The sequence below is a fragment of the Stenella coeruleoalba genome (assembly GCF_951394435.1).
Source record: "Stenella coeruleoalba genome assembly, chromosome: 2".
NCBI classification, from domain to species: Eukaryota; Metazoa; Chordata; class Mammalia; order Artiodactyla; family Delphinidae; genus Stenella; species Stenella coeruleoalba.
Window position 1 is genome coordinate 170,517,154 of NC_137147.1, and position 12,477 is coordinate 170,529,630.

The 12,477-nt window shown below is 42.4% G+C and overlaps 1 long non-coding RNA gene across 3 annotated transcripts in view; it reads left to right on the forward strand.

Moving 5' to 3' along the window:
• Positions 1 to 12,477, forward strand: part of LOC307182694 — a 119,022-nt gene that overhangs the window by 11,463 nt on the left and 95,082 nt on the right. For all 3 annotated transcript variants that reach the window (XR_013827240.1, XR_013827241.1, XR_013827242.1), the window contains exon 3: positions 7,659 to 7,807. This is a non-coding gene — a long non-coding RNA (uncharacterized lncRNA). The remainder of the gene's footprint in view (positions 1 to 7,658; positions 7,808 to 12,477) is intronic.

The following is a 12,477-nucleotide window of genomic DNA, read 5'->3' on the forward strand; positions in this document are numbered from 1 at the left end:
TATTTTTGGCTGCATTGGGTCTTCATTGCTGCCCGCAGGCTTTCTCTAGTTGTGGGGAGCGGGGGCTACTCTTTGTTGAAGTCTGCGGGCTTCTCATCACGGTGGTTTATCTTATTGCAGAGCACGGGCTCTAGACGCACGGGCTTCAGTAGTTGTGGCAGGCGGGCTTCAATAGTTGTGGCACATGGGCTCAGTAGTTGTGGCTTGCGGGCTCTAGAGCGCAGGCTCAGTAGTTGTGGCGCACGGGCTTAGTTGCTCTGCGGCATGTGGGATCTTCCCGGACCAGGCCTCGAACCCGTGTCCCTGCACTGGCAGGAAGACTCTGAACCACCGCGCCACCAGGGAAGTCCCGAAAGGAAATGATTTTAACAGTAATAGAGCCAATCACAGAGCATAATATATATGTGTTTACTTTAAAAGTTGATAGTGTGCCTTTGCCTGCCTAGAACTGAAGCTACCTAGCATAGACAGTTGCGGTAGTAAAATATCCTAGGAATTGGGATTATGCACTCGAACCTAAAGGATGTTTCAGGCTAATCTCTTCCTTTCTCATCAGTGGTCTTCTTAAAGCATGTGGGTAATTGAAACAATCTGCATTTTGACTGTGAGTGGTCTGCAAATGAAGTGACTGCAAGTTAGAAATAAGACCATGTTGGGTCAGGTTGATCTCGGAGAGGCAGCAGTGAGTGGTGGCGTGAAGGGAGATCTTAATTCCCTGCCCAGGAATTGAACCTGGGGAGCCTGGTTGAAAACCGGGAATCCAGGCCACCACACCCCCTGGCTCTTGCCCCCAGTGAAAAATGCATTTCTCACAGAGGCAAAAACTGTAAAAACAGGTACAAAGTTTATTATTAGAGACACAGCTCAACAGCAAGGGGGAGAGCACACAGAGAAGCTGTTTAGTTAAGACAGAAACAAGGCAGAGATGCTCACCTGGAGAGGAAGGGTGTGGGCATCCTCCCTAATGAGGACGCTCAGTAAAGAGGTGGTTAAATCATTCATATAGGGCAGTTCTTCCAGGTCTTTGTTTACCTTTGGCCACTTATCTGGTTTCTTTTTCTGCACCTGCCCTGCCCTAAGACCCTCCCCAACCTGTGTACACAACTTTTTTCCAAGATGGATTTCAGCCTATGGGATGGCCTTAGCATCACATATTATGGGGTGGTGCCCCCTCCTTTTGACCCCCAAGGAGCATTTCTGCACATATGCAATGTTTCCCTTGCCCCAAGGATGGGAAATGTATGACCTCTTGACCTTTTAATAGGGTTTAGCCCCTCTCTGTTCCTGCCATAAAAATGTCCAGTGTCCGGTTATCTACCCTATTCCTGTTGCTGTTTCTTATATCGAAGTGCAGATATCGAAATATAGAGAGGAGTCCGTTCATAAATATGTAGTCCTGGAGCCCGTTTGTCTCTTGCCTCAGAAAATGTAAACAGGGGGCTGGTAATGAATGTCCGGCCTGGAGCCCATCTTCTTCTCAGTCCAGGTAGTGTGAACAGCAGGCCAGTTGTAAATGTCTAGCCTGCAGCCCATCTATCTCCTGCCTCAAGGTGGTCTTTAATACGTCCGGTGATGGAATGAGATGTTTCTTGATCTTGAGGGCATACCTATTTACTTAGAGTTTCCTTAGAACTGGAAGGACTCTGGGGGGTCACCTGGTCCCACCCCCAATACCTGACTTTACAAATGGGGAATCTGAGTAGCCCATTGTTCTTATTAAGTGGACGTGCATCTTAATGGAGCTCAAAAGGCTCACAGTCTGAATCTGATCTGATCTCTTTTTTGCAGATAATTATGACCCAAGGGAAGACTGTAGATATATCTACAGTTATACATATATGCTCCCTTAGAAACAGAATCCAGTTATTTGTATCAGTTTTCTAGAAAATGAACTTTTCAAGTTCTGCAAGTATGGTTTACTTGGCCGGAGAATGCATATGGACACCAATTTACATCTATTAATTTGGCTGAGAGATTAAAGCAAGAGTACGGTGTGGGTATTGCCCTTCATCTAGCTACACCTCTCCTGAAAGGACACTGCAGTGGATTCTGAAGCAAAGTGTTCTTTTGAGAAGAACTAATCAGAACTGAAAGATAATTCAAATCTTAATAGAAAGTTCCTATGCCTTTAAGTGGTTAAGGGACCTCTAGGTATAAAGATCAACAGGAAGTCTGTTTCAAGGTCACTTGGACCTTGAAGCGAGCTGAAGCGCAAGCAATCTCCACGTGGCTCTTCCCATGGCCCAAAACTATTGTGAGGTGGCTCAGAAATCACAAAGGACACCCTCTGAGTGAAGACAGAACGGCAGATATCCATTACTGCCTTGTTGGGGCATCTCTGACGTCTTCCCTCCAGTCCCTGAGATGTCCATGGGACCCCAACAGTCAAGTGTGATGGAAAATTCTGTGGGATTATTTTGCTTCTCCCATGACTGAGTTGCTTAGCAAGGCTGAGAAGCTGCCATGATCCCTAGAATTCAATTTGTGATTTCTTTGACTCCATAAACCATGAATGAATGAATGATTCATTTAAAAACACTTAATGAGACTCTACTAGACGCTTGGGTTGAAGTGACAGAGGCAATTAAGAAATGGTTCCTGACCTAAAGGAATTCACTGGAGGCAGAGGGTTCCATAAACCATTTCAATATGATATGATGAGAGTAATGTGAATAGAGGAGGGGCACAGATCCAATAGTGGGAGCGTGGGGGAGAGGGTCAGGGAGGGATTCCCAAAGGAAGTGACCTCTGACCTGAGTAAGAAGAGAGTTGCATGCACATTTACCAAGTGAAGTGTCCTCCACCATAAGAGAAAAGCAAAACTCAAGTGCCCTTTGGTTAAGAACACAGCAGGTATGGCTAATTCTTGAGGTACGATGCCCCGTTTGATTATCCTAGTTTTGTTTCGATTATCTTGGTAGCTGAACCTCTACTATTATGTGAAGTTATTTTCAGAAGCAAATGCATATCACCTTCTAAGTAGCTTGGCTGTTTTATATCATCATGGACTCCTAGACAGTGCGTGCTCCATCATCCACTGCTGGACCAGGGTTGACTGACTTGCCAGGAGATGCCCTGAGAGGGTGACAATGGACATTTCCTGTTCAGTCTTTCTCTTCTCAGGCTGCACATCTCTGGGAGAGACTTAGAGTGGCTGCAGCCTGAGTCTAAGCCTGGGGTCACTGTGAAACTAAATGACCCTTATAACTGCAGTTATTAGAGCAAAGATATGACCATTTGCTTTGGACTCTATGCAAACAATGAATTGAAATGAAGAAGGGTAGCTTTAGGATGGAGGCATGGAAACAGATGGCAAATTCTTAGAGGTTCCAGGGACAAAGCATTCTCCATCTCCATTCTGATGAATTGATAACTTCCCACAAGAAATTTTCAAAATTCTGAATTTTATCGTTGAAAGGAAACAATTTAATTCAACACGAATTCATTGACTGCTAACTTTTGGACAGTTGCTATAGGGAATGCTGGGTTTACAATGATGAAAAAGACTTGTTTCTGCCCCAAGTTACTTACAATGTAGACGGACTCTTAAACAGATAGCCATAACGCAATGATAGAGTAGATTTGGTTAATTTGTAAAAAGATCATATCCCCGTGATCTTATTACCACTGATTCCCTGACCAGATATGATAAAATGTAGAGGAGATAGTTAAGCCCTGATTTTTTATCCCAGATATACCCAGAGCTATTTTTCCTTCCATAATTTTGCTTGCAATTCACACCTCCAGATCCCAGTCATAATTAATAATCTATGGAATTGCCCAAATGCATGCAAACTCGCTTCTCTAACTTACAGAAGTAGGCTCTGTCTCCAAGGTTCCTCTGTCCCTGGACCCTCAACTCTGCTTCATGTTCTCCATTCCATACCGACATTAATCTTGGGCCATATTTATCTGCAATCCTTGATCTTGTCCAATTCCCTCCATTCAAAAATCATTTACTCAGATTCTGCCATTTATGAACCCCTGTGGATTTCAACAAGTTGTAGCTAAAATAAAAAATGGAAAAAGCACCTATAGGAGTTGCATCCTGGGTGGTTTAGCCCCATAGTGGAAATTGCAAATGAGAGCCAGGATCTTAAAAGAACTGAAGGTGGCAGTAGAGGAATAAACATTCTGTCTGGTCCTGGGACTGAAAAAAGCCAAGTAAGGAATTCTAGCTTCACTCCATTTTCTCTCACCTTTGTATTATTTCTCTTCATGTTTCCATTTCCCTTCTTTTTATCCCTAATTCAGCCATCTATCCTCTCCGATTCTTTTTCTCCAGGTCTTCCCAGTTGTTTTTGAAGGCTTCGTACTGGGAAAGATACCCTCCTCTCCCATCCAGAAATATTAAATCTGCCATCCTTTGCCTTTTCATCCCTTTAAACCTTACTAAATAAATGGACGGACTCTAAGAACATATTCTTTAATGTAAAACATACCAAAACAACACTGGGTGGGTAAAATTCGCAAAGATGTGATTTTAGGCAATTACCTGTAGGATTTTCAGCCAGTGGCTAAACTACGTCAGTGACATCCCCAGGAGGATCTACATCGGGGATCAGCCAACTGTTTCCCAAGGGTCCAATCTGGGCTGCTATTTGTTTTTGTAACTAAAGTTTTACTGGAACAATGCCATGCTCATTTGCTCACCTACAGTCTAGGCATCCTCCTTTTCCTTCCCCACACTGGCACTTCCAGACCTTGCAGGATGGAATGACTGATTGAATGGAAGCAGTACCCACTCATTTACTTGTTTTAGCATCTATTAAAAAAATGACCATCTTGGAGGTTGTAGCTACTGTGCAGCTCAGGTGTTTGCAGGTGTTTAAAGTACACTTTTGAGCTAGCGTGGGAGAAAACCACAGGCCTAGGGGGTCTGCTAGGACCACTGGCTCCTGCTGAAGGCCATCCCTTCTTCACTCCAGTATTCGGTTGTACCTTATACGCGTGCATGGAGACATCTCTCCTTGTACACCTTCAGATTTGAACTTGCATCACACCAGCAAAGTATTTCTAAGTAATCTAGGTCTTTTGGAAGCTCTGGGGTCAAGAATCCTCAAAGACCTTCTGAGGAGTTTTGAAGAATTGGGCCCCTCCTTGACTGTCCTTTGCTCAGAACTGTGATCCCCTGCGTTGCACTCGGACGGTCAAGGCAAAATGTGAGTGGCAAGAGCCTCACCACTTCCTTACTTTTAACTGATGGTGAACCGTAAGCCACTTGGCTCAGCCCTGGAAATGCTCACTGAAGCTTTGACAGAAACTCTGAGCAGGCGCCTGGCTTTTCAGGAAACCACGTCTTCTTGGCCAGCCAGTTCTATTCTGGATGTCTGGGATGGGTGAAGTGGCCACCAGCACGTGGCGCAGCTGGGACTCACCTGGTGGATGAAATCATTCATGGTCTCACCTTTGCCTCTGATCTGCTGAGAACCCACGGGCAAGTTACTTCCTGCCGTGGACCTCTCTTCTCATCTGTAAAATAATGGGACTGGCTCAAGAGCTCCTAATGCTCTTTCCCAGCTCCATCACTCCTGGAATGCTGTGGACTTTTTCTTTTTCCAGTACCGGTTGTTCTTGCAGCTCTAAGTGAGCCCAGCCCAGCCGCTCCCTTCTCTTGAGATAATATTTTTGTTGCAATCTTCCCCAGTCTCCACCCCAGTCTTGTGGTTTTTCTCTTTCATATCATTGTTTTCTTTCTTTCCTTTTTTTTTTTTTGCGCTACGCGGGCCTCTCACTATTGTGGCCTCTCCTGTTGTGGAGCACAGGCTCTGGACGCGCAGGCTCAGCGGCCATGGCTCACGGGCCCAGTCGCTCCGCGGCATGTGGGATCCTCCTGGACCGGGGCATGAACCCGTGTCCCCTGCATCGGCAGGCGGACTCTCAACCACTGCGCCACCAGGGAAGCCCCATATCATTGTTTTCTTATTCATATCTAAGCTGGGTTGGTTTACAAACGTTCTGGAAAAAAATTGAAATCGACTCGGCATACATTTATTGTATGTAAATCTGAGCCACACACTGGGACACAGACAGGAAGAGACAGGGCTCTGTCCCCCAGCCCCGCAGAGCGGGGTAGAAATGGCAGCGAGCTCCTTTCCTGAAGATTCCATCTTAAACACCCCAGGCGCTCATCAACATTCCCTCTCTCTGCCATCCTGATTTTATTTCTGCATTTCCAAAAGGATATAAGGAAGTTACCAGTAGTTATAAATACCAATGGTGGTATTTCATCTGTTTCTTTGATGAAAAGACAATATGTACCTTCTGTCTGGGATTAATGTGGTTGGGCTACTCCCATTTTGCAGAACTGTTATCTTACTGTGACAATATTTTTAAACAATGGCCAAAACGCTAAGTGAAAAGCAGGATGTTCAAAATTCTGAGGACTCAGAGTTGGAAGGAAGGCTGCCCAGGGACCAGTGGACCAGCGGTGGTCTCTGAGAGGAAGGGAGGGAGAAGTCGACTTCGGTGACTTAAAAGGCACCATAGCTCCCTCTAGGGGTGGTAGTTATTCAATTACTTTGCTGACCTGCTGCACTTCCCCTCCGAGAATAAACTCTTATTTAGAACAAAGGAGATCTGTCTATTCCCAACTTCAGGAAAGAACTAGAGGGCTGGGAAATGACAACTTCCCAGGTGTCCACAGTGAGGTTTGTTCTGTGACCTGGGTAATAGGTTCAGAATATCCAATTGTCACGTACTTCACTGAAAGCACAAAAATGCTTCCAAGGAAAAACTTTCAGTGATTTTTGAGTGGGCCTCACCTCTGTTCCTCTCCATTGTCTTAAACCTTAGACAATTGAGAACATTACACTTTACACATTTTATAGTTGCAGTTTTGTTGCTCTTTTTTCTAGTAGGTTTATGGACTGATTATTAATTATTGTTAATATTTATTATTAATAAATGACTATCCAGAAAAATCATATTGACTTCACATAGGATTTGAAAAACACTAGAAAATGTGGTCGCTACTAAAGAATATTCAATTAGAAAAAATAAAAGCCATTTTAGGCAACATCTTTTCTATGTAACTTATCCCATCTATTTTTACCACCAACTCCGAGCTCTCATTTCCTCTCCTGAATTGCTGGCTCTTTGAAAGCAGAACATCCTCGCACAGAGAAGAGTGTAATAAATGCTTGGTTTAGTGCCATGGATTTTAGAAAAGCCCTGTGATATAAGCAATTAAGCCAATCATTGACCTACCTGTCACTCGACAAGAGAGGTCAAGTGACTTGCCCATGGTCGTCCAGCCAAGAAGTGGTAGGGCCTGGATTCAAACTCAGGCAGTTTGGTTTGAGTTCCACCTATATAGTCAGGTGTATGAATTAGTATATACCCCTCCTTTGCCTCTCCCCATTCCCCCACTTTGTCTCCGTTCCCCTTGATAGCTCTGATGTTTACACTGATATCTAAGCGTCCTGCATGTAACCCATTTACTGGAGTTGGGGGGGAGCAGATTTCATTGCTGGCTACTGACCTGGGGCATGTGGACTGGGTCGACACTAATGCTGGGCTCCCATTCACTGGCCAGAGCTATTGCATCAGGGGAAGGCAGTAAACCTGAAGGCCATGCTTGCTGAGGAATTTCTGGGAGAGAAATGTCGTCTCTTCTGGAAAAACTTTGAGTAACCACCTTCTTTCTCTGTCCTTAGATATGAATGGAAGTATAGCCCAGGCTGTTGCGAACAGACAACCAGGAGAGCCGGAAGGGAAGCTGACATTGCCAAGGACAGACAGCTGCAGAAGTAAACCTGGTCTTGGATGACATGGAGAAACAACTCCACCTTTAGGGTTCAGTCATGTAAGCCACTGTATCTCTTTTTGATCGTTTAAGCCACTTTGAATGGTTTTATTTGTTTTATTTTTTAGTTACTCAGTGGAAACTATTCATGGCAATAATTTGGGAAGATTCTCTTTCTCAAAAGCTAACTGGTTAGAACTTTGACCAACTATAGTTGTTAAACCTGGAGAGAATTAATTAGATCTCAATATTTAAGAGCTATGTGATCACTGCTGGTTCATGTTATATTTACAATTCTGTATTCAAATAAAACCTAAATGTCAGGTGCGTGAACACGAATGTAAAAATACCAGGACCTGCTGTTGCTGTACTGCAGCTGAACCTAAATTATGCCTCCCTTAGGGAGAATCAGTACTTTTCTTTTAAGCCAAACTCAGATTCTTACATGTACTTCCAAAAGACAAATAATAAATGGCCAAGGAAAATATTTTAAAATTAGGGGAAAAAATGCTACTTGTCTGTTATTAGAGTTGGAAAAATCATCCCTTAAGCTCCTCCTATAGAGGATCTTGTTTCTTCCATAAGTAAAGCCCATTAAATAACTTTTAGAGTGGAAGATTCAGATAGTTGGTGATTACAAAACAAATAATTCAAGGATAAAGACAAATAATCCAAAGATAAAACCAACATCTTGAAGGAGAGTTTCTTTAAGATTTCAATGGTCCCAAACTTTAAACTTGGGGCAGAGCTTCTGTTAGTACTAAGAAAGCCTAGAGAACCAGGTATCTCCAGAACAATGGGAGGGCATGTTGATTCTTCTTGGTTAGGAAACACATAAGTCCCCCTTGTTCCAAAGTCCCTGTTGTGCTTTCTTTTCTCTGACAGAATCAAAAGGCTTAATTCTTTCCTTTCCAGCTTGGAGAGAACCCATTTTTCCTTTACCTCCTGGTACTCTATCCTGAACAGTCCAATAGAATTATAAGATGCTCATTAAAGTTGGAAGAAAGAATCACTTCCTGCATTTGTTTTCTTTGTATCAGAAAGAGTAGAGGGTCCCAAACTCTCTAATGTAATGGACGCAGTATCCTGAGCATCCTGCATTTCAATAACTTACTATAAAGAAGAATGGCTTGATTTTCAAGGTCCCTGTACTACATTGAGCTTGAGCTCTGGCTGTGAGCCACTTGCTTCTAAGAGACATAAATAACCACGATTGCCAGGAAGTATAGCAGGTAATCTCTACAAATGCCTGAATAAATTTAAATGAAATACAACCCGAGACTCCGACGATTTAGACTCCTCTGAATACTGTGTTCTCTGTCAGCTGGCAAGATTTTAATTTATTTTATTATTAAATTTTTATGACAAAATGTAACATAACTCATTCATTTTGTCCATTAATCCTCTCTCCTTCAGAAAAATGGCATACATGATGATGACCTATATTAATGTAATTGTCTCCCATGTGTAGTATTATAGTGATAGTCTATAAGTAGTATATGTTTGTAGAAATTAATGTATAAAGCATATAATTACAGAAAAAGGTATAAATCTTTAAAGTTTTTTTTTTCCTGCTCATATATTGAATTAATATTTCAGCCATTTGAGCCACCTAGTGGTAATATCCATGAAACATGATTTTTTATATTGAAAAACGATGTGAAAGATTTAACCGTTTTCAACTTACTAGGAATGAACTAGAGTGAATCATAACCATTATATATAACATTCAGATTTTTGAATTAATGTTTATTTATTGGGAGAAGATTGAATATTGGAAAATAACTTATAAAAACATAATCTTTGCTTATTTTGTTTCTTCTACTAGAAGCCACATAGCCAAGAAAATGAAAATTATAAGAGTAATTGATGAAGGGGAAGTTTTCAATATGTATAACAAAGAAATGGCTGTCAAACATTTAATGGAGTAAAATGACTAACACATTTTAGAACTGATTGTATTCAAATGTAACCTTAGATAAATGATGTTGGGTGTCGTCACGTTTTCCAAATCTGTCTTGCAGCCAATCATCAGTCTTGTGTTTTCTTACTTTCAAAGAACAGAAGGGTAATCACCAAACTGCTCAGTGACCCATTAGAAATACTCCATACTCCGATTACACCAGGGTTAATTGCAGATTTCTTTTACTGGAACTATAGATCAAACTAAGTTCCGTGTTGACTCTGTTCTGGTGTAATAACCTCCAGGAGACCTAAATCACTAAATACCGCTAATTTCACATGTTAGAATCCACATTCATCTTTGCCTTGTTAACTTTTAAGGAGGTTTTCATTTTATTTGTTGATCCAAGAATGTCACATACTTTGGTTTCCTGCTTTCTTAAGTTGCCATATGTCTCTAAAGAGGTTTTTTTTGAAATCAGAGTTAGCACAAAGAAATGATAGATTTCTCCTCTTTGAATTCACCAAGCTTCCTACTTGGTAGGATTGCAAAACTGTCATATGAAACCAGCAGTGAAAATATTCTCTCTTTTTGGCAATCCTGCTTGCCTGAACTCTGACCTCCTCCCATCTCATCTGTGCTTTCATTAGGCGAGCAGAAGGCAGGTAGTTTCACAAGTGATTCCCGGAAGGAAAGGTATCTAGGCAAGTTTAGAGGAGTGAAGAGTGTCAGCCTGGGAGTAGATGAGACCTTAACGAGTGATTGAGCAGAATTAAAATGAAATAGGCTTTAAAAGAGGAAACGCTTCCCTGGTCTGTAAGGCACACAGACAGGTCTGCAGGGGAGCGAGGTAACTGAGGGAGGATTCGACAATGAGCATATGGTAGATGTCTATTATTTTGCTTTTTTTTTTTTTTTTCTGGGAATACCATCTTTCTGGACAAATGTGTGGTCATGAGGTTGATGCGTTTCCTAGGCTGGCCAATCAGAGAAACTTCTTAGGCATTTTGAACTGAGGACCCGTGAGAATGCGTCTGAGAGCTCCTCTGGAGTGAATCCTAGGAGACGAGAAGTGTGGTGCTGCCTCCTGCTCTGTGGAGAAGGTGAGTCCAGGAGGGGAGAGGTGGGATCCAAGGTGCAGAAAGGGACAGAGACACCAGACAGAGAGCATGTCTGAGCCAAGCTTCTTGGAGCCAATACACTTCTCCTTTCGCCTCAACTAGTTTGACTTGGGTTTCTGTCACTTGCAACCCAGATAATCCTGATTAATACAGAGCAGAAGCCGCCTGCACACAGCCAAGTGGCTTGTTCAAGTGTCTTGGTGAATGGAACATGCTGAAAAGTGAGGGAAAAGAGTAGGATCAAGTAGATAATGATCAGGGGAGCCCGCCAAGACCCGGTGTTGACCAAGGCAGGATACGTGACCTCATGGAATAACCATAAGGCACTGAGAGAAGGTGTACCCATGTGGGTGTTGGAAGAAGTGCAGAGGGATATGGAATTTTTATAGACCACATGCGTCCTCAATATTCTTTTTCATCATTAAAATGTGTAGCAATACTTTGTGATGACTAACTTTTACCACTGGGAAGTACCAAGATACCTAATAAAACTTTCTAGGGTGGATCTGACGCTAGCTGTATCAATACTGATACCCTATTTGAGTGAAACTATCAAATGTACCCACCTCAGTCCTATCAGGTGACTCACCTATCCTCATCCTCATTCCCACTCTCACTCTTAGTTCATTGGATAAATTCAAATTTGAAAAATGTAATCTTCAGGAAATTACACAAATTCCAAAATGACCTTCAAAAACCCGTGAAAGACTATAGAACAGTAAGTAAACCGATCCGGAGAATATGGGGGAGTAGGACTTTCCTTTGTTCTGGGTGCAATTTATTTATTTTTTGACTGTGCCATGCAGCTTGTGGGACTTTAGTTCCCCGACCAGGGATCAAGCGCGTGCCCCCTGCAGTGGAGTCATGGAGTTCTAACCCCTGGACCTCCAGGAAATTCCCTCTGGGTGCAGTTCCATTCTTTTTTTTATTAAAAAAAATTCTTTTTTAATTGAAGTATAGTTGATTTACAATGTTGTGTTAATTACTGCTGTACAGCAAAGTAATTCAGTTATACACACATATATATATTCTTTTTTTAGATATTCTTTTCCATTATGGTTTATCATTGGACACTGAATATAGGTCTCTGTGCTATACAGTAGGACCTTGTTGCTTATCCATTCTATGTGGAAAAGCTCACATCTGCTGACCCTCACCCTCCTACTCCATCCCTCCCCCAACCCCCTCCCCCTTGGCAACCACCAGTCTGTTCTCTATGTTCGTGATTCCGTGTCTGCTTCATAGATAGGTTCATCTGTGTCACATTTTAGATGCCACATGTAAGTGATATCATATGGTATTTGTCTTTGGGTACAGTTTCAGTGTGGCGTGGTAGACATCTGTCAAGGCTAGGGTCTGCTTGTGGTCAGTTTGGTCTTGATTCTCATGCTCCACAGGCTCTTTGAATGAACTTATCTACTCTCACAATTTTAGCTCCCACCATTGTGCTAAGGGCTCCCATATTTATGTCTCTAGTATTGAATTTTTTCTTGAATTCAATATCTAATTGTATATTGAACATTTCTTCTTAAAAGTCCCGTGGAAACCTCAACGTCAGTGCGTCTAACAACTAAACTCTTCCTGAATTCTTCATATTCCCTGGGTCAGAGAGTGGTCTCACAATCTACCTGGTTGCTCAGCCAGAAACCTATGAACCATCAGTGACTCCTTTGTTTTCTGACCTCCCCACATCTTATCAGTCTCCA